The 26,820-nt window shown below is 40.1% G+C and overlaps 1 protein-coding gene across 3 annotated transcripts in view; it reads left to right on the top strand.

The window, feature by feature from the left end:
• The window catches only part of NCOA3 (nuclear receptor coactivator 3), a 113,984-nt gene that overhangs the window by 49,765 nt on the left and 37,399 nt on the right, over positions 1-26,820 (top strand). For 2 of the 3 annotated variants that reach the window (XR_015742701.1, XM_087929018.1), the window contains exon 3: positions 20,281-20,452. The exons of the other annotated variant lie outside the window; for it this stretch is intronic. The gene's annotated coding sequence lies outside the window, so the exon portion shown is untranslated. The remainder of the gene's footprint in view (positions 1-20,280; positions 20,453-26,820) is intronic. 3 annotated transcript variants of the gene reach the window in all.

Here is a 26,820-nt window from a genome sequence, read left to right as displayed (position 1 = left end):
AGTAGTTGAATGGCTTGATTCATGAGGTCTTGCCTTGAAATGTCCCGAGAGACAGGAGAGATCAAAAAATTGGGGGCGGGGGGGATGGCATTAAGAAGTCCAATTGTAATCCTGACCTAATAGTGCTGAGCATGCAGGCATCCACCCTGACTCCTCCCATTTGGAGGCAAAGAAGCCTAGGCGACCTCGGATGGGTGGGGAGAATGAGGGATTACTTAGAGCAATGGAAGGAATGGCCCCCACCTTCCTGAAAGGGCTGTTTACCAGTATAAGGAGCTGGGCCATAGTCGGCTCTCTTCCCAGAGGAAGAGAGAATTTTATGTTTATCTCTGGTTTTGATGAGATAAGGTTCCAGAGCATCGCCAAAAAGCTTATTGCCCGCGAATGGAACTGAAGCCAGCTTCCATTTACGGTGTGACTCCGCCAGCCAATTTCTGAGCCATAACAGTCTTCTTGCTGCTACTGAAGATGCCATGGCCCTAAATACAAATTTGGTGGAATTGAGAGTGGCATCTGCAGTGAATTCCGCCGCTGCGATAACCTTATTAAGACCTTGGTGAGACCAAAGGTCAGATGTAGGCAATCTTATCTGGCGTTGGTGCAGCCACTGTATGGATGCCCACGTGAGAGTGCCAGTAGATGAGAGCGAGGCCAGAACTGGACTGTCAACAGAAGGCACTGCCAGGGTATTGTCCAGGGTTGCGCTGACGTAGAAACGCTTATCCAGAGAAGATGGGCGAGGACCTGCCGAAGGGGAAGCGCACTGTTCCTTGACCATGTCCAGGAACAAAGTGGGAGAAGGCAAAACCCCTGCATCACTACAGGCTTGGAGAAGAGTGAGTCTCCCTGGCTAGAGGGAATTCCTTGTGGCTTGGGAGCCACTTCCTCTGACGACAGCTTGGCAGTGACCAAAGCCTAGCTGAGTAATGCCCTGAAGAGAGGAGGATTGAAGACCAATGCAGAGGATGTCTGCTCTGGGTGAGAGTCCTCTCCCTCTGAAAGATTTTGGTCAAAGGTCTCGCCCTCTTCATGCTCTGAACGAGAGGAGTAACTGTGTTCATATGGTGAAGCCCTTCCCTCCTCATCAACCTCCTCCCATTCTGGTAGAGAAGAATGAACCCTGAGGTCCTGGGGCCAGTATAAATCAGGGTGATGAGGCAAGGAACTTATAGATTGAGAAGGGAGAAGGACCTGAACCCTTTCCAGAGGTTGAAGGATTTGCTTGAAGCCTTCAGCCAATCCCTGCCTAATGGCCAAAGAGACAACATCTTGGATATCCCCTGGTCTTTGTTCAAAGGTAGAGGCAGAAGGCAGAAGGCCGCTGCTGTGGGAGCGAAGGTGGCTTCAGGCCTAGATTGAGAAGAGGTTAGAGGCCTGGAGGGAGGGGGAGGAGCATAGGGCCCAGAAGCCTGTTGGAAATAAGGCCCAGAACTGCTCAGATCCTGAGGATCATATTGTACTGCAAAGGCCTCAGGAGACCAGGATGGAGGATGGAAAGGTTCATAGATAACTTCTCCTCCCCTGGAAAGGCTTGGCTGGGGCCCTTGGGTATCACCTGAAACCTGCTGTAGTTGCACTCCCTTCTGTTGAATAGTTCTGTTGAACTGCCTCTCTAGAGCTGCATGTCTGTGCTTTTCTGCCCTCAACTCAGCCTGAGTTGCCTTCTTAGGGGCTAGAGCCTTAGCTCTGATTTTAGCAGCCACCTCCCTCTGGACTGATTGGGTGCGTTGCCTATGACTTTTTCTCTTATTGGCTTTAAGAGACTGTTCCACTGGGGGAGGGAAACTCTGTCTGACCCTTATCTTGCTCCATTTGAAGAATAAAGGCTCTTACGATGGAAAATTTTTTGCATTAAGCCCCTTGGGGTATAAATTGGCCCCCGGGCTTACAAAATGGCCGCTCATCTCGTGGTGGAAGGCTTCAATCCAAGATGGCCGCTGGCTATGGGAAACAGGCTCTGAGATCGAAGAATCTCTCTTTAGGCTATAAAGAGTCCCGAGTGAAGTCAGCAAAGGAAAGGGCAGCCGCTGGCCACACGATCAGCTGGCTGATGCTGGTATCGGTTTGTCATTCGCTTTTTATGACCGCTTAAACCGCAGGTGGGGGGGAGGTCTACAGACACTGCCCAACTTGCCTGAACAGCAGGTGAGAGAGCCTGCTCTCCTGGAACAGCAGCTGCCCAGATCCTGGGAGCTGCTTGAAATGAAAAACGGTACTGAAAATTGCTGTTGAGTGTTATCTAACAGAAGCTTTCAGAGGCACAGCTACTGACTGAAAGGAGCTGAGTCAAAAGCTGGGGTCTCTTCCGAGGGCTGGCTTTTATATCTTAGTGCAGACTTAGCTAAATTATGTCATAGGAAGGAGTCAACCCATCCTGGGCTCTCGATGCTGCATGGAGGAGAATTATGTTCTTTTTTTCCCATTCTGGTATGACCCTGAGGGTCCCATTCTGCCAGCCTGCTGGTACTCCCTAGCCAACCCTACCTCAGGCATCTGAGCTGCTTTCACGTCTGTTCACTGTCCACTGCTATTGAGGCATTGCAGATTTGAACCTCTGCTCCAAAACAACCAATCAATGCTTGCCCACCAAGCCTTGCTACAAACCAATTTGGCACAGCAATGGGAGCAGAAGCAACTCATGACCGTCTCCTGGCTTCTCTATTAACTTTGCTTTTAGGAAGCTTGCAGAGAGTGTCAGAAATAATTCCTTCTCCTTAGCTGATCTGCTGAACCACTTTTACTGGAGAGAGGGAGGACAAAGGAAGATGTAGACTTCAGGGAAAACTGCACCCCCATTTCTCCACTGAGCTGAAGGAAAAGTCCAGGATGGGTAGTCTCTAGTCTCCTAGCTCTGCAGATCGAGTTGAAAAACTGAGGACACACCCCCTGGTAATGGTCCCTAGTTCTTCACTCGGTCTCAGCATGCTCAGACCACTCTTTAAGGGGTTCTGAATAGTTAGGATTGGAGAAGAATATTCACCCCCTGGATTAAACTTTTTTTCTCAGAGAAGCTTAGATCAGGTTTGACAGCTAGCTGGCTTGCCAGTTTAGCACTTTCATTTTTTTGCGCCTTTTTTCTGGTTCGCATTTTTTTGCTTATTATTTTATTTTTTAACTTTCCTTGCTGGTGGACTGGTTTTTTTCTGTTTTTTGGTTAAAAATTTGGGTGGAGGTGACCCTGAGAGCCCATGTGGCCCAGGCTGGGGGCAGGAGTTGGCGTCTTATTCAACTCGCCTTCTCTGGATCCACTTTCTCTTGCCTGGGATGAGCCACAACTGCCGCTAAGCGCTTCTGTCCCTTTTCGGTGGCGGCGGCCATTTCTTACATTTTGGGACAATCTTGCAGTTCATCTCCAGGATTGTCCCTTGGGGGAGGTTCTGTCCGTCTCCAAGGGCCTGCTTCCTCCAGGGAGCAAGGAAACTTACTCACTGACTACTGACACCCACTAGTCAGCAGATATTTGCCCACTATTGTTAGGAGATCTCACACTTTAGTCTTGATTCCAAAGGAGCCAATTGGCAATAACATACTGGGGCTTGCCACCTGCCAATTGGGTGCAGAGGGAGGCAGGAGAGTGGGTGGGGATACAGCTGTCTAGTGCATGAAAATCAGAAGTCCAGGCAGTTCAGATGAATATAGGTTTATTGTATGCTAATCCTCTACAGGAATCTGAACTACTAACAGCCAAAGCAAATTGGTGGTAGATAAGAATCAGTGGAATTCAAGGCGGACTGGGCTTAGATCTCCTGTTTGCATGATGACCAATGACGCGTTTGATCCCTCCCTTGGACTTAGCCCTGTCATCTCCTACAACAGCCCTCCTATCTTTCTTTGAATCATGCAACCTCAGGGTTCCTGAGAAATGTAGTCCAAAGGTGCATTGATGCTGAAGCAGCCACAACTTTTCTAAATTTCATTCCCATAATGAAATTTGCTCTGGCATTCTGTAAGTTAGCTGATTTGAGTTCCCTGGTTCCATAATTGTTGCCCTGTACTTTCTAGTTTTGCCAATTGAAGGTTACAAATAAGAATTTTAGTATAGGTAGACATTGACTTATGTCCACAATTGGGACCAAAATTTCCATCGCTGAGCAGTCTGGTTGGTAAATGAGTCACATCTGATTTTATGAACTTTTTTTTTTGCCCTGGCTGTTTAGTGAATCACCACGTTATTAAGCAAATCACTTAACCATTAAGTGAGTTCAGCTCTCCCTTTGACTTTGCTTGACAGAAGTCCCCTGTGAAAATCACAAATGGTGATCATGTGACTCTTGCAAATGTTGTAAACACATGCCGGCTACCATGTGTCCAAATTTTGATCATGTGACCTCAGGGATGCTGCAACAGCCATAAGCGTGCAGACCAGTTTTAAGTCACTGTTTTCAGCACTGTTGCAACCGAATAGACAAAAAAGACTGTAAGTTAATATTCATAGTGGCAAAAAATCAGAAGAAATCTGCTAGCACTTTTTCCAATTGACAAGTACAGGTAGTCCTTGACCTAGAACAGTTCATTTAATGACTGTTCGAAGTTACAATGTCACTGAAAAAGTGACTGACGACCATTTTTAACACTTATGACCCTGGCAGCATCACCATAGTAAAGTGATTTACATTTGGATGCTTGATAACTAGTTCATATTTATGATGGTTGCACAATCCGGGGATCATATGATCCCCTTTTGCCACATTCTGACAAGCAAAGTTAATGGGGAAGCCAGATTCACTTAACAACTGTGTTATTTAATTTAACAACTACAGAGATTCACTGTTATGGTTAGCCGGCAGCAGGTGCGGACGGCTGAGGAGAGCGAGGACTCAGATGACAGGCCAGGATCATTAGGGAGTAAACTGCTGCCTTCAGAGATTGTGGGGGCTGGCAGCAGTGATGAGGAGTTTCCCGAGGAGCCTGTGCCAAGTGCGTGTGCATGCAGGATTGCTTGTAGGAAAAAGCAGCTACAACAGCACGGGCAACTCAGGAGTAAGGCTGCAAGGTAATGGCCCCTCCATCAAGAAGATAAAAGCCAACTGTGAAACAAACGTACTTTGCAGAAGGCAAAGACATTTTGAAACTCCAGCCTCGTGGACATTCCAGTATCCTGGAATGTGGACATTCCAGTATCCTGGAATGTGGACATTCCAGTATCCTGTATTTGAACATTCTTGTATTGCAAATTATTTCTTGTCTGTTATCTTTTTGACAAGTCTCACACAGTTTGGTACAGGTGTGGGATCCGACTGGTGTAACTACTGGTTCGGTGATTTTACATTTTGCATGTGCGTGTTTATTGTCGCCATTTAGCTGCCTGGACAGCTGAGTGGCGCTGCGCGCAGGTGAGCAGTGGTTGAAAAAGCACTTTTTTCCTGCTTTTTCAACCACAGCTGTGTTGTGCAAAAAAATGCAGGAAATAAAGGTCAGGTAAGACCCTGGGCGGGTGAGTGGGCCAGAACAGTAGCAGACATAGAGTCAGTTCTGTGTATGCTCTCTGTTTGCTGCTTTTCAGAGCAACCGGTTCTATAGAAGTCGACAGAACCGGTAGCATCTCAACACTGTTTTGGCAAGGCTTGTGCTTATCACAGCTAATTATTTTGCAAAAGCATTACAAGGTTTCTGTTCCTTTTGGATTGTGTTTGATTTGTTGGAAAAGGGTGTGGATCAGAACATTCACTTAACTAATGTGTCAAGAAAAGTCATAAAACGGGGCAAAACTCACTTAGCAACATAAATTTTGGGCTCAATTGTGATCCTAAGTCAAGGACTACCTGTAGTATTGAAAATTATTGGAAATATTAGACTGAATATCAAAAGGTTGCAAGCAATTTCAGAATGGGTTTCTAACATGATGGAACGATTAATTGGTAACTTCTGTCTCAAATATAACCAATGTCTGCATTTCCAACCTCTCTCTTCTCTTTCTGCCCCGCCTCACCCCAATTTAAATCCTAATCTAGTCACTTCATGAATCTGATGAAAAGAGCTGCAGCTCATGAAAACTCGGGTGTTTTAATACATTTATTATATGGAAAAGAAGCTTCCAGACACCGTCTGATTTTATGATTAGCATTTGAACTCTGCAGGATTCTTTCTCTTCTCCAACCCTCACTCCTCTTTTTTATTTTTCCTAAGAAGCTTAATACAGCTTAAACAAAGCACTGAACTGCAACCGTTCACTATTTTTACTTTCTAAAAACTCCTGAAGTCTGTATGAGTCTGACTTATTCTTACAAAAAATGATGATAGATGCTGGTGCTTTGCTTTAGTTTACGGCATTAAAAAATCTTATTTATTTTCTTATTTATTCATTTATTCATTTATTGTTTAAACAGGTTGGGCAGAGAGAAGAAAATTTATTTTTCTTTTGAAAAAGCTTTACAAAGTTCATTCTGCAATTATTTTTAAAAGAAAATATAGCAAAGTTCTAGAAAATAAAACGGATATTTGAATTCATATTAAGATATAGGTCATCAAAAAAGAGAGAATAGTGATTGTCAACTGCTTTGAGGTTCCTGATGTTGTGTTTGGATATATTTGAATTTCCCAGATCTTTGTTCTGTTTACCACTGTGAGATCATGGAAGAAACTCTGATCACACGCACATACTTTATTTGGATGTAAGATTACAGATTTCTTAACATGTATTCGTCTTCCTAGTAATGCATATCTTCCCTGTCATATGTTTCTATAATGACATGTAATTTCTGAACAAAAACAGAATATGAAAACTTTATATATTGTTTCCTTTTACTGATACATTTTTGCTGGAAGTATTTTAACTAAAATATTGGATAGGCACTGTAGTTTCTTGGCAAATAAAACAGTTCCAGATATAAAACCATAAAGAACTGAATAAAAAGCTCTTTTGGTGATGGGACTTGAACACCTTTGATTCTTCAAGTGTTTATTAACTCTCTGAATATACAACATAATCTAAACTACTAGGCATACATTAATGATCATGTTATTTTCTTTTCCTTCAGTTGAGAAACATTTAAATTGCAAGATTTATTTCGAGTACCTGAATGAGGAAGTCTGGTATTTATTTTCAGTATGTTGTGTCTTGAAACTAGGCTAAGTTGGAATATTTTCCAAAGCTGCTTGCAGGCTTCAGTTATTTGTTTCTAACTCTTAAATGCTTATGCTGTTAATTAAAATGGTCTGTCATTGGGAAGTGGGTTTGTTATCTTTGCCTCTTTTTTTTATATTTCTGTAACTGATATTTCTTTGATCAATGCAAATCACTCACATCACAATTCAGTGTAATCTATCAGATCTTTTAAATCCCTTAACATAAGGGATAAATAAACAATTTTAATATTTTTGTAGAGATATGTCACATAATTGAGAAATCAAGGCAATCAATTTCTGGATAGTTTCACAATTCCTGGTGGCATTAATTGTAGTATAGTAGAACAAACTAATGCAGATAGAGATGAGATCTCTTTATGCAAGCTTTTAAAGAAGAGTCTAGATCCATTTAAAGTGCTCAAGTACAGGCAGTCCTTGTTTAATAACCAGTCACTTAAGGGAAGTTTGAAATCAAGAGGAACCCCCCCACCCAAACCTGTTATGGCCCAGTATGGAGTTGCAGCTGCTGCATAGCCCCTGTTGTCACATGACCACATTTCAGGAGCTTGGCAACTGCCTCACTTTTACAATTGGGATTAGTGGATTTGCTTAATGACCATGATGCTTAATGACCACCGTGTTTGCTTAATGACTGTGGTGTTCACTTAAAAATCACTTGCAACATAAGTCATAAAATTGAGTCCGATCACCTAAATGCCTTGACTTATAATGGTTGGCAATTCAGGCTCCATTATGGTAGTAGATCTTCCCAGCTCCCCAAATTTCATTACTTTGCTTGAATACTGCAAAATGTTTTTTTGTTTTTACATTTTTCACCTAAAATCAGGAGTGCCAAATTTATGGCCCACGGACCGGATACATCAAGTGCTGCTAAGCCAACCCCCACTTTAGCGAAGAGGAAAAAAGTTGTGATACTTCATGTGACGACAATGTGATGACAAAAGTTTGACACCCCTGACCTAGATGGTATTACCTAAATAGATTATTTTGTATTTGGTGCTCTTTTTCATGTCCCCAAGGTTCTTTCCCCTTCCTTTGACAGCATCAGTGCCTCTTTTGGAAGGTCAGAGGTGATCTATGGCTGACTCCTCAACTGTTGCCCTCCCTATCATTGCTATAATCTATTTTCCAGTTTCTTAGGCAGGAGTTGTCCTATTGCTTGCAAGGATAGAACAAGGGGATCAAAAAGCTTTAATGTGGCTAATTAAAAATGGGAACAAATACTTTTGATTTCTTTTCAGCTGTGCTATAGATTGGTCTACAATTCTGAAATGTGACAGCTTAGGAAATCAGAGTTACATAATTGAAGCTAGGCATAGGAGGAGGAAAGGATGAACAAATAGATTAATGACTCATTCTTGGATTCATGCTTGGACTGAAAGCATGCTATTTTGGGTCGAAATGTTTGAGCTTGGCGTAAATATAGCAATAGCATCAGAGTGGATTTTGTAGAATTTGGGGATGTCAAAATAGTATAAAATTCAGTATCATAATTCAGCTTATGGTTTCAGACCATTTACTGCGTTTCACCTCAGTTTTTTTCTTTGTGCTCTCATTATATTTAGTTTCAGTTTAGATACTTCATCCGATATATATATATATGATTGTCTCAGTCTGAGAAGGAGCCCTTTTTTGTTTGTTCTTCCCCTTGCATACATGCTTTCAGTATATCTGTTCTGACTTGTTAAACTGTAGTCTCAGGTGTTATCTAAACTATTTGCTTAATTGTTGCTTATAAGTGGTGATATTAAATCAGAATATGATGAAACTGCCTATTGAACTTGTCTTGGTCTCCAATTAGTTTTGACTTGCTAACAAAATTATGAATTGACCTTGTTGCTTGGATATGTAGATCAGGCACAACCAGAAAGTAGAGTCATGCTTTAACCTTATATAATGAATTCTTTATTTAGGTTTTGCAAGTGGACATTTTTACAAGGAAAAAATATAATCTGGTGTAAGAAGGGAATTGGTGGCAGATTCTGATAGTTTAATTGGTAATAACTCACATATAAAATAGGGGATTCTATTTTATAGTACTATCTGAGGTGGGCTGTAATTTATTGTCTTCTAAACGTATCAGATTTATATATTTGCATATACAAATAAGAGGTACAACAGACAAAATCGGTATGATACTACACAGGCATCATATCAAGACTGCCTTCAAAACAGACAGAAAAATAGCAGCTATCCTAAGAAACCCCAAAGATAAAATTGATCTGGAAAACCAAGGCATATATGAAGTCCCCTGTGCATCATGTCCGGCCACATACATTGGACAGACCAATAGAAGAATAAGTACCCGCCTTGATGAACACAAAAATGCAGTAAAAAAGCTGGAACACACTTCCTCACTAGTCCAACACATGAAAGCCACAGGTTATAGCATCAACTTCAATGGCACCAAAATCCTAGCCACTATAGAAAACCCCAGCCACAGAATTATCAGAGAAGCCATAGAGATTGAAAAATGACCTGAAAGCATGAATAGATGACTCCACCAGACTGTCAATTATCTGGAAGCCTGCACTCACAAACAAAAAAAATCTGTTTAGTTGACCTCTAAGGATCGTATGTTAAGAAGAACATAAGAACAAATAGTAATATGTTCAACATGAAGGTGACATTTTGACTGCTGTAAAGCCTGCAATAGTTTGTACTTTTGAAATTAAATCATTCGATGGGTGTTAAAAATGTACAAAACATAATAGGCTACTTTGCATAAGCATTCTTGGATGGCTTCATTCATTGTCTGTTTTGACTAACCTTCTCTTTTTTAGAATGTACAGACGATTGGGTATTGTACTATTGAGCCTGTATAATTCAGATTAAATCAGTTATTTCCTGCTGCAAATAGGAATGCATATAATTGTGAAAAAGAAACTAAAAAAAATAAGCTCCCCTCATCAAATAGAAATCAGCTATGACAATTGGGGTAACTGATTTCCCTATTTGTACAAATCTTGATTATAACTTCAATGTTATAAATTGTTTTATGATTTTCATTTTAAAAACTTAATCATTGTTTTATTTTTTTAAATTATGTGCATAATTATTACCTGGGAGGAATTATAGCCGCCTGTTCCTGTTTCCTTAAAGCAAGGTGATCTAAGAAGAGTTTGAGCCTGTTGAACCTGAGGAAGTGATGTCTCAACTGCTAGCTTAGCCACTTGTTTATTAGATCTGTGCCCTTCCTGACTAATTAAGGCCTCATAGGAGGAGATGTGTTAGTGGGTCTGCACTCTGCCAGCTCTTAAAGAGGTGGTGATGTGCCCCCTCCTCAAAAGAACCATTGGTTGACCAAGCTAGCCTGAAAAGTTTTCATCCTGTCTCCAATCACCCCTTTCTAAGGAAGGTAGTGGAGTGAGTGGTTGCATGGCAGCTTCAGAGAACTCTAGGTAAAGCAGATTATCTAGGCCCCTCTTGGTAGAGATTCAGAACAGGGTTTGGGACTGAGATGGCATTGATCTTGCTCATGGATGACCTCTGGTAGGAGAAGGATGGAGGTAGTGCATCTGTCCTGGCTCTTCTTGACCTTTCAATGGCATTGATGCCAGAGATCATGTATCCTTCTGGGCTGACTCTGGGAACTGTGGATGTGCAGCATTGAATTGTACTGGTTCTCCTTCTTCCTCTGGGACCGGTTCCAAGTCACTGTTGATAGAGGGAGAGAGATCTATCCTGTAGCCCCTACTTTGTAGGGTCTCTCAAGCTCTGTTCTCTTTCCCCTTCTATTTAACATTTACACGAAGCCGCTGGTTGAGGTGATCTATCGGTCTGGGATACGATGTCATTAGTATGCAGATGACACCCTGCTTTATATCTTTACCCCAAGCTCCTTGAATTATGCCATGGACATCTGTCCCAGTGTCTGAAGGCTGTTGGACTAGATGGGACAAAATGGTCTTTGACTCAACCCTAGCAAGATGGAGTGGCTGTGGATATTTGGACTCTCCACAGACAAGGTTCTTCCATGTTTAGTTCTTATGGGGTTGCACTGCCCCAAACAGACCTGGTGTGCAATCTGTGAGCCGTCGTAGATTTGTAACTCCTGCTTGAAGAACAGGTGACAGCTGTGGCAAGGAGAGCTTTTGCATACCTATGGATGATGCATCAATTGCACCCATACCTGGATCAGGAGGTCCTGTCATAGTAACTCATGCCCTTGTAATCTTCAGGTTAGACTGCTGTAACACTATATGGAACTGTCCTTGAAGACCATTCAGAAACTCCCAACTCATGCAGATTGCAGCTGTGAGGGGAGTAAATGGTGCCAGATAAACGGCACACATAATACCAGTCCTGCATAAGCTGCTGCTAGTTACCAGTGTGTTTCTGGGTGCAATTCAAGGTGCTGGTAAATTACCTATGAAACCCTACATGCTTTGAGACCAGGGTGTCTGGGGGATTGCCTTTTTTCAGGAGTCTACTCATCCAACTAGGTCAAGCAAATTCAAATTCAAATTATTTTATTGCAGGTCATTAACCAGCAGAAACAAAACAGAGGAGAAAACAGTTTTCAATTATCCAGAACACCCCAAAACAAATAAGGAGGAATGTTACATAGAAAAAATATGCTAAAAAGCTTCCTTCTTATTATTTAAAACTAACTTAAAATTTAGAATTATAGAGCCCTTGATAAATCTGAGGAAGGTATAGGACAGTAGCTGACTTTTTTTTTAAATGACTGATGGGTAACGCTGAGGCGAAGCCTTTCCCTACTCAAACAAGTTCAATTGCTCTTCATCAAATTTTGTATGCCACCATACAGAACCTGGCAATCTGATATGTTATTTCAGGAGTAATATCAGAAAGAATTACTTATATTGCTAGCCATTATATCCTGTTTACTAGCTAGGAATGAGGGAATTGGAGTATTTCAGGATGCAGTGTAAAACTGACAGTACAAAAGAACACGTTCAATAATTTCTACTTGTCCTGAGACACAAGGGACACGTATAAAGGGTACGATATCTTTTTATATCTTCTAACCAGAATGGCTGGATGTAGTACATTACATCAGGCTAAGCCCTTTTAACTGGCTGCAGGCAGAACAGCTACTCCTTTCTGGGCTAAGGGAGCTGTCAAGATGGCTGATCAGATTCTGACGGCTAACAGCATGGCTGGGCAGGGAGATTCTTCAGCTGCTCCCAGAAAGACCAGATCCAGGAAAGGCAGATCAGCCAGTCAAGATGCAGCTGACAAGATTAGAGCCAAGGCAATCTACTCTAGGAAGCCGACTAGAGCTGAGGAAAAAGATGCAGACAGGAGAATGAAGGCTCTGGAAAAACAAATGTCCAGAACTCAAAAGAAGACTCAACAGAAAAGTATCCCAGCTTCTGTCTTAACTGAACCTGTGGCTCCTCCACCCCCAGCCAGCCTCCCAACCTACTGTTGCAGTTCCTTTGAACTGGTCCCCAGAGGGCGATAGGGAATTTTTTTCTGGTTTTCCAACTGAAAGTTTGCAACCTACAGAGCAGTTTCCTTTTAACAGCCTAGCAACAGGGGTTGAGCCTCAGGTTAGGGGGAGGGTTTTTACCCCTGAGGCGACCTTTACACCCACCACTTCTGGGCTCCGCCTGTAGAGAGGCAGGAGCAAGGTCTATCTGAGGATTCCTCATTTCTCAGGCTATCTCCCAAGGCTGTCTCCCAAGGTGTAGCCAATACTCTTCACCTTGGAAGCCGTGCTATTTCTGTTACATTTGAGCTCCCTGCTCAGATGTCACATTACTACATGTATCCCAGGGAAGCTGAGCAGGTTCATAGGGCCACCTATGATGCCCCTTTCATCACTTCAAGTGACTGCCAGAGCTCTCCCCCTATTGGTGGGAGTCTAACCTTGTTTGCCCACCAGTGGGAGAAGATTACTTCAGACTTGTGGGTTCCGAACACTCTAAGATTCGGCCTAACTCTGGAATTTTTCTCCATTCCTCCAAGGCATTTTGTCCATTGCCCCACCTCCAGGAACACCACCAAGAGAGATCTCATGGACAAGGTGATCCAACACCTCCTGGAAATCCAGGCCATCGAGCCAGTCCCAGAAGATCAACGGGGGCACGGATTCTATTTGATTGTCTTCCTCGTTCCAAAGGCCTCGGGGAATGGAGACCTTTTGGACCTCAAAAGGTTAAACATCCATTTGACGTACAAGAGGTTCAAAATGCACTCTCTGCAGTCAATCTTGGATGTCATCAGAGTGGGCAACCTCCTGTCATTGATCGATTTGACGGAGGCTTATCTTCACATTCCCATCCATCCCCGGCACCGATGGTACCTCAGTTTCTGTTACTCGGATCTGCACTTACAGTACAGAGCTCTACCGTTCGGTTTATCCTCAGCTCCCAGGTCATTCACAAAGATCCTTGCAGCACTGGCGGCACATCTCAGATCCATCCCGGTGCATCTTCAGTGCTACCTGGACGATATTCAATCATCCTCGCCCCAGCTTGCTCAGCAGGATCTGGAGACTACAATCCATGTTCTACAGGAACACGGATTCTCCATAAATTTTCAGAAAAGTCATCTGACACCTACCTCTCGACTGCTCCATCTAGGAGCAGTGATAGACACCAGGCTGTGCGAGGTCTATCTATCCCAGGAGTGACAGGACAGTATCAAGTCTTTGATCACTCAAATCAGGACGGAACATTTGGTTCCATTGGCAGTTCTGTCTCAACTCCTGGGAAAGATGGTCTCATGCATAGCCATTGTTCCTTGGGCTTGATCGCACCTCAGAACTTTGCAATGGTTCCTTCTACCATTCCAGAGGAAAAGGAGCAGCAATTCCAACACCAAGGTCAGGGTTCCATTAGAGATGCTCAGATCCCTCAGGTGATGGATGTCCCCAGCAATAGCCGGGGGACACTGTTCAGGGAGCCCAGCAGTCTTACCTTGACCTCAGATGCCAGGGTCTTCGGATGGGGAGTCCATCTCCAGCAGCAGCTGGCTCAAGGACAGTGGTCTCAGGAAGACCTGATGAACAACATCAACTGGCTGGAGCTCCGAGCCATCCACCTTGCCCTTCATCACTTCGAAGCCACAGTAGAGGGACAACACCTATTCATCTTGACAGACAATGTGGCTGCAAAAGCGCATATCAATCACCAGGGAGACACCCACTTGAGGTCTCTCATGTGTCAGGCGGACTACCTATTTCTCTGGGCAGAAACTCACCTGAGTTCCATCAAGGCGGAACACATCTCGGGGTTGGCAAACCTGCAGGCAGACTTTTTCAGCCGGAGCACGGTGGACCACTCCCAGTGGCGACTGCACTCGGACATCTTCCAGGAACTGTACAGGAGTTTCGGCCATCCAGTCCTGGATTTATTCGCCACCCCGACGAACTCTCAACTGCCCAGATACCTCACGAGGTTTCCAAGCCCTGGAGCAGAAGGAGTCAACGCCCTCCACTGTGCATGGCCCAGAGGCCTGTTGTATGCATTTCCTCCTGTCCCCATTATACTCAGAGTAATCAGGAAACTTCTTGTGGAGCAGGCTGAGCTCTTGTTGATCGTGCCTCATTGGCCCAGACGGCCATGGTTTTCAGACCTCGTCAGTCTCTGTGTTTCAGCCTTGGAGAATCCCTCAAGACAGGATCTCTCTCAGCCAGAGGTTCTTGGTCCATCCAGAGCCTCAGTGGCTCCAGTTGACCGCCTGGTGGCTTCTGACGAGGGACAACTTTTCAAGGAGGGTGATACAGATGATTCAGGCTTCCAGGAGGCCTTCCACCAACAGAATTTAAAATTCTACTTGGAAGGCATTCTGTAGTTGGTGTGTCAGGTCAGATCTGGATCCCACAGCAGTTTCCATCCCTCAGATCCTGGACTTTTTGCAAGGGGGTCTGGATAAAGGGTTAGCCCCTAATACTATCCAAAGACAAGTAGCAGCCTTGTCTTCAGTATTGACTTATGGGGACCTAGACTCCATAGCGCACCATCTGGTGGTGCGCTCCTTTTTGAGGGGGTGGTCAATTTAAAGCCACCTGTTCTTCACAGGTATCCAATCTGGGACTTAGCTAAGGTTTTATACGTCCTTACCTTACTACCCTTCGAACCTCTCAAGTTTACTAGTCTGCGGTTTTTGTCTTTTAAGGTCACCTTTTTAGTAGCCATCACATCGGCCAGATGAATCTCGGAATTGGCTGCTCTCTCTGTGAGAGAGGAACTCTGTACTTTCCATGCAGACAGGGTGGTTCTCCATCTGGATCCCTCCTTCATCCCCAAAATCAACTCCTGGTTCCACTGGGCCCAGGAGATAGTGTTGCCAAATTTCTGTCCAAGTCCTTCCTATCCGCTGGAACAGAGATGGCATTCTCTGGACATGAGAGCCATACACAGGTACATAAAACAGACTTTGCCTCAACGAAAATCTGAATCACTTTGTCTCATTTCAACCTTCCTCTCTGGGTTCAAAGGTCACTTCATCGACCACAGGCTGCTGGATAAGGGTGTGTATTGCAAAGGCCTATGAGACACAGTTGATTCCGGTCCCCAGACAATTAGCCGCCCACTCTGTGCAAAGCACCACGACCACAGCTGCATGGGTGATGCAGGCTTTAATTGAGATCTGCAGGACGGCGACATGGTCCACACCATCTCCCTTTGTGTGCCACTATAAGTTGGACACCTTTGCCTCAGCTGATGCTGCCTTTGGGAGGAAGGTGCTTCAGAGAGTGCATGTAGCTAGGGGGACTCAGGATCATAATCCCCGCCCATAGGGACACCAGGCTTTGGTATGTCCCATCCATGGATTCTCCAATCGTGCTGGAGAAAGAGCAATGTCTTACCTGAACGCTTCTTCTCATCACGATGATGGAGAATCCATTCCCTCCCTGGGAAGTAGTCAGGTACTTCGTCTAGCCTAGGACAACTGGAGGAGCCAATGCAACAGAAGAGTCCTACAGAGTGCCACGCCTTCATCGTGAACTGGGAGAATGACAGTTGATGAAGGGTGTGGCAGAAACAGTTGGACTCAGTCTCCGGGCAGAAAGGCATGTGTCAGCCCATCCATGGATTCTCCATCGTCGTGATGAGAAGAAGCATTCAGGTAAGACAATGCTCTTTTTAATGTTTTCATTGGTTTTACTGTTTTTTATTGTTTTAATTAAAAAAAATCATTGAAATATATTTTCTGAATTGTAAGCCACCCAGTTATTCACTAAGATGGGTGGCCTCAGAAATTGAAAGAAAGAAAAAAGAAAGAAAGAAAGAAAGATGCATTTTCCTAGAACTGTGTGGCTACTGTGTGATCCAAAAAAAAAGATAGGAGGCTTGGGTAGCTGGATCCAAAGTACCTTTCCAATTTGAGTTCTAAGAGCTGCATATCCCTAAATACAATATACTTTGATTTTTTTTCAGCAAAGCATTTGACAAAGTATTCAATGGTATGCTAATTAAAAGTGGGCTAGATAGCATGACAATCAATAGATGTTTAGATCCCCTAGTGTACTTAAAAATCTTTAGGGAAGAGGAACTGCCTGATGTTAAGCTAGGTGCTAATTTTATAATATATGATTCCTATGCAGTGAAATGGGGATACATTTATGTCCCCATTTTATATGTTTTATAACAGTAGTATGAAACAGAACAATAAATGGTTGATTTTTGAATACAGAACCAAGAAATGTTAGTGTGATGAAGTTATAGCTATGTAACTAATGTAAATGATTAATTTGATTGATTAATCATAAAAAATTAAAAAGTACATGTGGAGGATAACCAAAGGAAAGCAGAAGACATGAAAGGTATGATTTAAAATCTATCTGATATGCATTGCTTTTATTGTATGGTTCAGTCAGTGATAAATGAGGGACAGCATATATTTACCTTGTCTAAAATGTCAAAATACCTTGAGCTAGCAGAGTGCATTCAGAAACAGAATGCTGGATCAAATGCCATGCCTTATTTTGATCCAGAGATGCAATACTGAAGGTTCTTACAAATGAATGCAGTTGTATCATTTAAACCTCCAAAATCCTCCATAAACCCCCTTCCTTCCGTAGCTCCTCAGAAATTCTGCAGTAATGTTTATTATTTTATTACTATAAGTAGATGAATTATTTCTTACTCTCCATAAAGTTTTGTAAATAAGCAACACACAAAGAATTCCTAGATTCAGAGTATGGAAATTGCTTAATTGACTGTAGTTGAATATGATTATAACTTATTCTTGGTCCATTCAATCCGAGGTCCTTAAATTTCTTGAGCATGAAAAATTTCTTAAATAAATCTTCAGCCAAATTGTAATATCAGGTTAGTATCAAGACCTGTCTTAATGTTTAGAGAGGAGTCAGAATGCACTCTGAAAATCAGACTCACTTATAAAAACTGTAAGATGACAAAGGAGATCATGAAAATAGTGCTTTAATAATGCGAGATATATCATCATCCTCAAAAAATTAACTAAGATATATTTTTATTCAACAGAGATAGTAGAAATGCAGAACAAAACCACATATTTTGACAAGATAAGAGCTTGATTTTGTTTTATGACCCAGATTGTGTATGCTTGGCTGATATGTTCTATTTTGAACAGGAACACAACTGCTCTTAGTTACTGAAAGTGTTAGAATGATGTGTCCTGTCTTCAACATTAAAGGGATAGTTATTGCAGAAAACACTGGCAAACTGCTCTGAATACAAGAGTTGTGTACTTTGGTAACATTACCTCATTTCTTTCAAGGAAAATTGTTTTCTTAGCTGATAGACTAAAAGGGTTAGGGTAATATATGAAACTATGTTGTAAGCATTAATAACTTCAAATGTTGCTATGTCTATTATAATAAAATTTGAAAAAGAAAAAAAAAATACCTGTCTTTGTTGCCAATCCTAATAGTTTTACCATTTCTTTTTTGCTGATCTATTGGACAGAGTTCAATACCATAGAGCAGTGGTGTCAAACTCCATTTCATTGAGGGCCGCATCAGGGTTCTGTTTGACCTTGGGGGGGGGGGCTGGGGGCGGCATGGCCAGGGTAGGCATGGCCAGCTCGATGTCACTCATGTCAGGGGGCACCTATGGTGGCACAAGTGCTTTGCCAATGAAAACAGGTTCTTGAGCTCTGTTTTCGGCCACAATGGCTTCCTGCAACCCTCTGCCAGAGAAAACGGAGCTCCGTGGCACCGGAGGCTGGTCCTTTGCTGTTTCCCTGAGGGTCGGATCCAGCCTGCGGGTCTTGAGTTTGACACCCCTGCCATACTGCAAGGGGAATCTCGCTCCATAAACAAGGCTGAAAAAGGTTTTGACATTGCTTTCAGTTGGAGGAAATACCTTTTTTCAATTTAGTTTCTGCCTTGCTTGAGAGAGCAACTAATACTGATTTGATCTTCCAAGATTTGGCAGATCTTCACCTCATCCATCTATTTCCAATCACTCTTCTTGGGAGTAAAGTTCATCTGAATATAAAAATGTCATTGATGTTAACAGTAATTTAAACTTGTATACAGCTTTTTGCTGGGCTTCTGATAATTACCTTTAAGTTGCCTTAACAGAAACATCAGTTTTGAACATCTGAATTTTGAATAAAATAATAGTGTACCCTTTTATATATTTGTATATTTTTAAATATTTCCAAAAAGTTATGTATTAATTTTTTTAGAACAGTCTGTTTTATACAGTGCTTCTAGTGGCTACCAAGATGGTAAATGACTGGTGACTAAATCCTATGAGGAATGGCTAAAAGACCTAGTTACGTTATGTTACGAGAAGCTGGAAAGGGGATATGATATGATAGCTGTGCTCAAGTTGAATCTAGAAGGTTCAGACGTATTCTCGTTTGCTCCAGAGGTAATGGGATTAAAGTTCAAGGATGTAGATACAGACGAAACATTAGCAAGATCTTGACAGTGAGAGTTATCAATCAGGGGAAACCAGATGGAGTGATTCTTTCCCTTCACTAGAGGTTTTCAGAAGAGGTTGAACTTGAAATAACCTCTTAGGTTATTTATGATTCTATGTTTCTGTGATTCAGTAGTTCAGAATAAATAAGATATTAATAGAAACTGCAACTGTAACTTTCTGTAACACATTAATAGTCCACCTTCACTATAGGATTTAATAATGTACCTTATAGAAGTTGTGACATAAAACAAATTAAACTGCATGTGAAACCTTATAAGGGATATAGAAAAAGAACTTGTCAGTATCTTTGCCTATCTTGTTTTAACAATAGACTTATTCAGTGTTGTTATAAAGCAGCTGATACAAAAGCTACCTTATGCTGAGCAATGGATTATAAAAACTATTTTTTGTTTTCTTATTTTTGAAATATCCCATTAAGAGTTATTAATAATTAATAACTTAATTAATTATTAAATTAACTTAATTTATTAATGAAATTAAATTAATTTCATTAATAAAACCCAAATTTATGTTAGAAAATAGTAAGATGGATTAAAAAAATCAAGTAGGATCTAATGGAATCCTCTCAAACATATGAAAAGCCATGCTGTTCCTCCGTAGGTATTTCTTATTTTACTTTCTGCCTCAGTTGGTCTCAATTGAAAACCTACAAGCTTGGCATGTTTCTCCCTGTATCATGAGGCATTTTCATGAAAATTTGGAGGATTTTGGTGGGGAGCTTCATGATTGGATATGATGTGTGTGCTTAACACCAATGGCTATTGCATATCTGTCTAATTTTGTATATGCACTATTGATTTTGTTTAATATATCTTTTTCATATATTTAACAACAACTGATAATATGTAAAAAAAAAAATTATAGCTGCCTCGTACTGATCAGGCCACTCTTTATTTAGCTCAGTATCTTCTATGGAAGCACCCACTAGAGTTTCACTTGGCAGTTAGAAAAGAATAGAATAACAGAATTGGAAGGGACCTTGAAGGTCATCTAGTCCAACCCGTTGCTCAAGCAAGTCTTTCCTATTTTTTTTTCTGGAGAGTTAGAATTTAAACCTGAAAAAGTCTACATACAAAGCAGAGACTCTGTTTCAAAGCTGTTCCTTTAATGCAGATATATTCATGTATATTAAGAAGGACAATGATTAATGGGTCCAGAGTTTGTTGACTGGAACCTTCTCCCCCATATCCATGGCTGAGCTTATCACTACTTCAAACTTCAATTTCAGCTTTAGCCTCAGTCTCATGTCTGCCTTGTAATAGTTTGGAATGTACTTTTGGGAGACAAACAATATAAGTTGAATAAATATTTCCTCTTTCCTTCTTCAATTAAGAATTGCTACTTGATCAAATTTGGATTCCAGTCCTCACCCCAAGTGATGCTCTTTAGTAACTTCTAACACCTTCACATCTTGACAATAGTGTTCTTTACACAAGAAAAACTAATTCTTGGGCAGCTATATATCAAATCACCTTAACATGAAGAAGACCACCACAGAACAGGAGGTAAGAGAAAAGAAAACATCTGTGTATTCACCAGAAGCAGCACTTGTCCTTTGTAAATTGTATTTGTAGTATAATTTTGGACTGCATCTTGAATCTCCTGTTCCAGTCTAGCATATCAAGAGGCTGAGTAACAAACACACATATACCACAAATAGGCACAATAATAACATTTACCTTGTATGGCTGTCCTAACTATCACTATCATGTTTCAGACACTGGCCTGCTTTTTAATGTTTAGAAACTGAAAAAACTCTTGAGGAAAAATATTTTAATTATTTCTAAAATATCTACATTAGAAATACTATGAATTCCTGCTTTTGTTCCTTTGCCCCAGCTCAGCAATATAAATAATCTGATATTGAGGAAAGCAGTAACTACAGTATATATGTCATTCTTTACAGTTCATTCATTAGCTAAGGATGCCGAAAAGCAACACTAATTTTTAAGTCACTATATCATTTATTTATTTCATCAATCAATCTTGCCATTATTATTTTTTATAATTCAAGAGGATGAACATATCTGATACTCCTCCTTCCTCCTAATTTCCCCCAAACAACAACTCTTTGAGGTGAGTTGGGTCAAGAGAAAGTGAATGGCCCAAAGGTCTCCAGCCAGCTATATGATTGGTATTAGATTTTAAAAGGAAAGCTACGAACGTGAAAATTATAGCTCCTTAGAGGAGAAAAAGAGCCCAATCTGTTTTATCAGAAGCTCTGATATAGACCCTACAATTCTGGATCCTGCTGGGTAGCAACTGTAAATGTTACATTGCAAATGGTCAAGCAGAATATAATTTGAGTAAGACTCTAGCAAATATTAATTTATAGTAAGACAAATCAATGGAATATTTTAAAGCATCCTACCAATCCCTATATACAGACCTGGTTTTCCAATGTTCTTATTTTGTAATGTATGAGTATTCAGAATTTTTCATATTACTCCTGGATTCCATGTGTTCATTTAGCTGCTGTGATCTGCTAAAATAATTTGGCCGATACCTCTCCTAGGAATAAAATTTACCAAAATATTAGATGACTATTGGAAATGATAAGCTGGCACAGCCCTAGTAAATTTAAGATGAAGCCTCCAGCAAAAGGAAAGTCAATGGGAAAACCCAGGCACACACATCCTGTGCTATTTCTTCTTCCATTTCTTGTCTACCTAAGTTTGTTAAAATCAGCTTCCCATCATGGATATAAATATGGGAGCAGTGCCACAGCATGTGCAGGCCAGCTAGTATGGGCAAAAGTTTACAGTGAAAAAAATTGTAAAATATTTTCATCAGAGCCATATTGGAAAATATGGAAATTTAATAAGGGAATACCAGTAAAATATTATGACAATGACAATACAATGGTGATGGACAAAAACAAAGTAAAGATTAATCCCTCTAGAAATCATAAATATTCCTCATGTATACTAGGGCAGAAAGAGTAGCTTCTCTTGGCTCCGTTATGTTCCCTATGATCCCTATTTATACCATCCCTATTAATGCCTTGAGGTGGGGGAATATCTATTCTTTATTTTTAACCTGTTCTTAAGACATCGTTGTTTGTCATCATAATCATCTCTTAGTAGGTGTTTCAATGAATGGTAAAGAAGTCTATAGAGATTCTCAGTCATCCCAAAGGTGCTTTTTCAGGACGCAACTGGAATTTCTTGTTTTTTCTTCTGAAGACGTTTCACTTCTCATCCAAGAAGCCTTTTCATCTCTGACAGGAGAGTGGGAATGGAAGGATTTATATTCCTTGCAGATAGCTGGTCATTTGCGTCCTTTTAGTGTATCGTTGAAGCACTTGGAGGTTTATCTCAGGGTCACCTGAGTAGTACTGTGAGAATTTAGCTATACAATTTGGGATGAGCACCCTTTGAATGGTGTGGAAGTAGGAATGGATTTCCAGAGGAAAAAAATGCAAACTACAGGAATCAGGAGCACCACTCAAGTAACCCTGAGGACACAGATAAACCTCCAAGTGCTTCAATGACCCTCTAAATAAAAGGGTGCAGATTATCAGGTATCTGCAAGGAATATAAATTCTTCCATTCTCCACTGTCCTGTAAGAGCTGAGGAAGCTTCTTGGATGAGAAGCAAAACATCTTCAAAAGAAAAAAACAAAGTCCAGTTGCCTCCTTAAAATGGACCTTTGAAAGTGGCAAAGAAATTACTGTAACAAAATAAAATCCAGGAAGTTACGCCCTGATACTTCTTTGTGTAGAAATACTTCCTTGCTCTGTTCAAGCAGCACTGTTGCTATGTGAATGGTTGCAGCCTCATTTTTTGATCAACGTGGGCTCTACCTTCCTGCCAACCTTTTCTAGGCAAACTTGCTGGGTCTGTTTTTAGCCCAGCTGATCTGAGGAGGAAGGAGTGCACTGGAGTAACTCAGTGTAATCTTTATGGGTTGAAGTATTTTGAATCCCAATTCCAACCCTTCAATATTAGAATTACTTCTAGATTTCAGTATTAGTTCTAGATTTTGAAGTAGACTTGGACCTGACAGGCAGTGAATTGTGTTAACACAGTTTGGAAAGTTCATAGCTGAACTGAAATTTGAATTAGGATTTTTTTTCTTCAAAGAGACAGTCTTCTTGGGTTTTCTGTTTTAAAATAATGCATTGCACACCTGCTGTGGTGACAGGTTTCCTATAGTTCCATTCCACTGAGTTTTATTTATTTATTTATTTTGTACTGGAAGCCCGTGTTTTCTGATTATCTCATTAGCCTAATGCATCTAATAAAGCACATTTTTAAAAATAAACTAGTCCATATTTGAAATGCGATAAGATGTGAGGTGTTATTATATTTTGAACTGTTGAGCTTTCCATTTAGGAAAAAAAGTTCACCAGTTGTTAAACTTTACCTTTGAGAATTAAGGAACTTTCTTTTATAGCAAGGTCAATTCAACTATTTTTAGGATTTTCCATCTAGCAAAATTTGATCTCAGTACTGTCTGAAAATTTCAGCAAATTATTCCAAATGTATCACCTTTAAATAATCATAGAAATTAAGAAGTACCTTTTTGCCCTTGCCTCTTTTTATTCTGTATTCTGGTCTGTTTTTATTCTATGCTGCCTTTGATTGGGGATTAGATATTAAGATTATATGTAAATGAAGTTGTATCTTCAGCATTGTTCTAAAGATTATTTTAAAGCTTAAATTGAGAACTAGAAGTCTGTCAACAGGGTGCAGTCACTGTGTACCATTTGAGTGAGACAGTGATATACTACAAATAAGTCCATAGTATTACAAGGAGTAAGAAGAACTAGAAATATTGTCCCAGTCTTGTGCCTCTTCTGGAAGCCATTCCAGAAATGAGCTAAGAGCCAACCCTTAAATCACAAGGAGTGATACCAAGCTGATTTGGAATATAATCATTAAAGACTGCTGCTAGAAAAATGCATTTTTCAAAGTACCTTTTATTGAAAGAAGAAGGAGAAGGAGGAGGAGAAGAAGAAGAAGAGGAAGAAGAAGAAGATTTTCTCTTATAGAGGTAGTCCACAACTTATAACAGTTTGATTAGTGACTTTTCAAAGATACAATGGAACTGAAAAAAGTGACGTATGATCATTTTTCACGCTTAGGACCATTGTAGCATCCATTGCAGGTAGTTAAGGATTACTTGTATTAAGAAGTCAATGCATATCATGTATGTATTAAAAGTACTTTCTTGTTCTATTACAAACTTTAAAGAATGCTTAATCAAACTTTTTGTACTCCTAGCAGAGTTTGATATATATAAGTTGTTCTTGACTGAAAACCACAACTAAGGTCTAAGTTTTTGTTGCTAAGCAAGACAGTTGTTAAGTGAATTTTGCCCCATTTTAATCCTTTCTTGCTATCATTGTTAAGTGAATCACTGCAGTTGTTAAATTAGTAATATGGTTGTTAAGTGAAGTTTGATTAATCGTTTCTCTGTTTAGGTAAAAAAATCTTAAACAATAACCCAGTGAAGCACAGGTTATCCAGATTTTTAAAAATAAAGTTTACACAGTTTGTTTTAGTATTTCATGGAAATGTGAAAGCAAAAAAAGCTTTCCCATTCCTTGTGGAAAGTTAGCAGGGATCACCAGAAATCTTCCCTTCCCTTCCCTTCCCTTCCCTTAGATAAATGGTTGCTGTTTGGGGTGGGGTGGGGTGGGGTGAGAAATGAGGAATTGCAAGAGTGGCTGGGAAACTGTCATGGAATGTTGAAATGAAGACCAGTCCAGCAGCAGCCAGGAACATTGAAATAATCAAAACATATCCAAATTTCATTCCCTTGGGAATCATGGCACATGGAGTTTGGGCATGTTCTGCATGTTAGCCAATTTGAGATACTTGCATTAAAAATACTTGGCATATGATGCATTATTTTGCCCAGTTAAAGATCATGACAGCAAGAGTTTTAGTAATATAGATAACAGGAAAAAAAAGGAACCATATCCTTATTTCTGTGAGCCAACTTCATTGGTGTATTTTTCAATGAATAGGTTTTTGCATTAATAATGCTTTGGCTAATTGGCATTGCAGTAACAGTATCTTGTAGCACAAAGGAGTTAATGTCATTAAATATTTTCAGCATAGGATCTTCCTAGGCAAATTGATGGCATAACTACATTGCAAAAGAAAATAATAATAATAGCAAACAATGTAAGATAGGACAGCACTGTTGTTAGGGTAAGACTGTCAGCTTTTTCAAAAAAATATTTCAAGGTATCTATTGCATAGTGATCTAGTTTCCTGTAAGATGTTTTTTTTATTTCAGCCTTTAACAATTACTATAATAAACAGGTAGAATTAGAGTTACTAACCCTTATTTAAATGTTCTCGTCCTTTAACTATATTTGAAAGAAAGACAAAGGAGCTTAGTATAATACAGAGGAGATGGACTAATTTTCTGTTTTTAACAATTGAACCATGTAATTTACAAAGGCAATATTCATTGTACATTTTTCTTCTGGGAAAGTTATTCTTGTCCAAGGTGACATATGGTATCTTTTTATTTAAGAGTTTAGTATAATGCGAATATTGTTTCATGTTTATGCTATACAAATGCTACACAAAATTTGACTTAAAAAAAAAGTTATTGGTACAGTTTATTCAGCAAAGTAAAATGCTTGTGGGTTTTTGATATATTTCTTTGTCCTCATATTTCCTGAGCTTTTCTCATTCCCTTTATCTTGTTTTTTTTTTTTTTTTGTACTTCCTGTCTCTCCCTGGCAATTTTTAGTCCTATAAAAATATGTGCTTCTTTCGAAATGGAGTTGTATGAGAAACAAATATTGCCAGCTGAATTTCTGCTTCAAGATTTGAATTTTGTTATAAAAAGTCATGCATATGAGACATTACATGCCACATAGAAAGCATAAGCTGATGCTCTGATACACGGCTGCCATGTGCTTTTTGCACAACCAAGATACTTAATTTTGGTTTTTCTATTGAAAAGCCTGCCCTTTAGTGATTTTCTGTCCTTAAATAGCAGTTGTCTAGTTCTTTAATGTTGATCTGCCATCTAGTGGTATGCATGGGAGTCACAATTTGTTTTTCTTAAAAAAATTCCTGATGTTGTGTGTATTAATTATTTTTAAATCTAATTTTATTAGAACAACTTTATATAACATTGCAAAGAAAAATATCAGCAAGAAATGCCACCCATAATTATCCACAATTAATCTGTGGGCTGGAGGTTTTTAAGAAGAGATTGGACAACATTTGTCTGGAATAATATGAGGTCTCCTGCTTGAGCAGAGGTTTGGATTAGAAGATCTCTAAGATACTTTCCAACTTGTTATTCTGTATTCTATCTATGTTTCCAATTAAAATATTTGAAATATGAGTGAAATAAATCAGGTGTTCTCTTCCAAGTAGCAGAAATCTAGGATTCTCTTCAGAAATAGTTGCCTGTTGCTGGGGATTTTGGTCAGTTTCCCAAAGAATTTCTGTCCTTCATTTTACCAATTATGTTTCAGATTGTCTATATTGTTTATCTGAAAACTGAACCTACACACATATTTAAAAGTTCAACGGTCATAGAAATGTGTATCATAGCACATTGATAAAACTGAAGTTTGAAAAAGTCACTGACTTCTTTTAATGGTTTTATGCATGAGGAAGTTGATTCTGCATTAAAAATGACAATCATTCTCTATGATTCTCATCAATCTTTTTTCAATGAATGAGAATTCTTTTTTTAAATTATGTGGTAAGACTCTAAACCAGGGGTTTTGGGGCTAATAGATAATAGTCTGAGACTGCAGGCCTGCTTAGCATGTACATTAATGTCTCAGAATCTCTTTCTCTCTCTTTCCTCTCCACTTCTAAATATAGATATCAGATTGCTAATATTATGTAATTTTCTTTGCATTGCAATTCAATTTTCTTAAAC

The sequence above is a fragment of the Pseudonaja textilis genome, chromosome 3, assembly GCF_049901715.1.
Source record: "Pseudonaja textilis isolate UNSWEBS1 chromosome 3, rPseTex1.2, whole genome shotgun sequence".
Classification (NCBI taxonomy): Eukaryota; Metazoa; Chordata; class Lepidosauria; order Squamata; family Elapidae; genus Pseudonaja; species Pseudonaja textilis.
The sequence above is the reverse complement of the archived record's forward strand: the minus strand, read 5'-3'. Positions and strand labels throughout refer to the sequence as shown.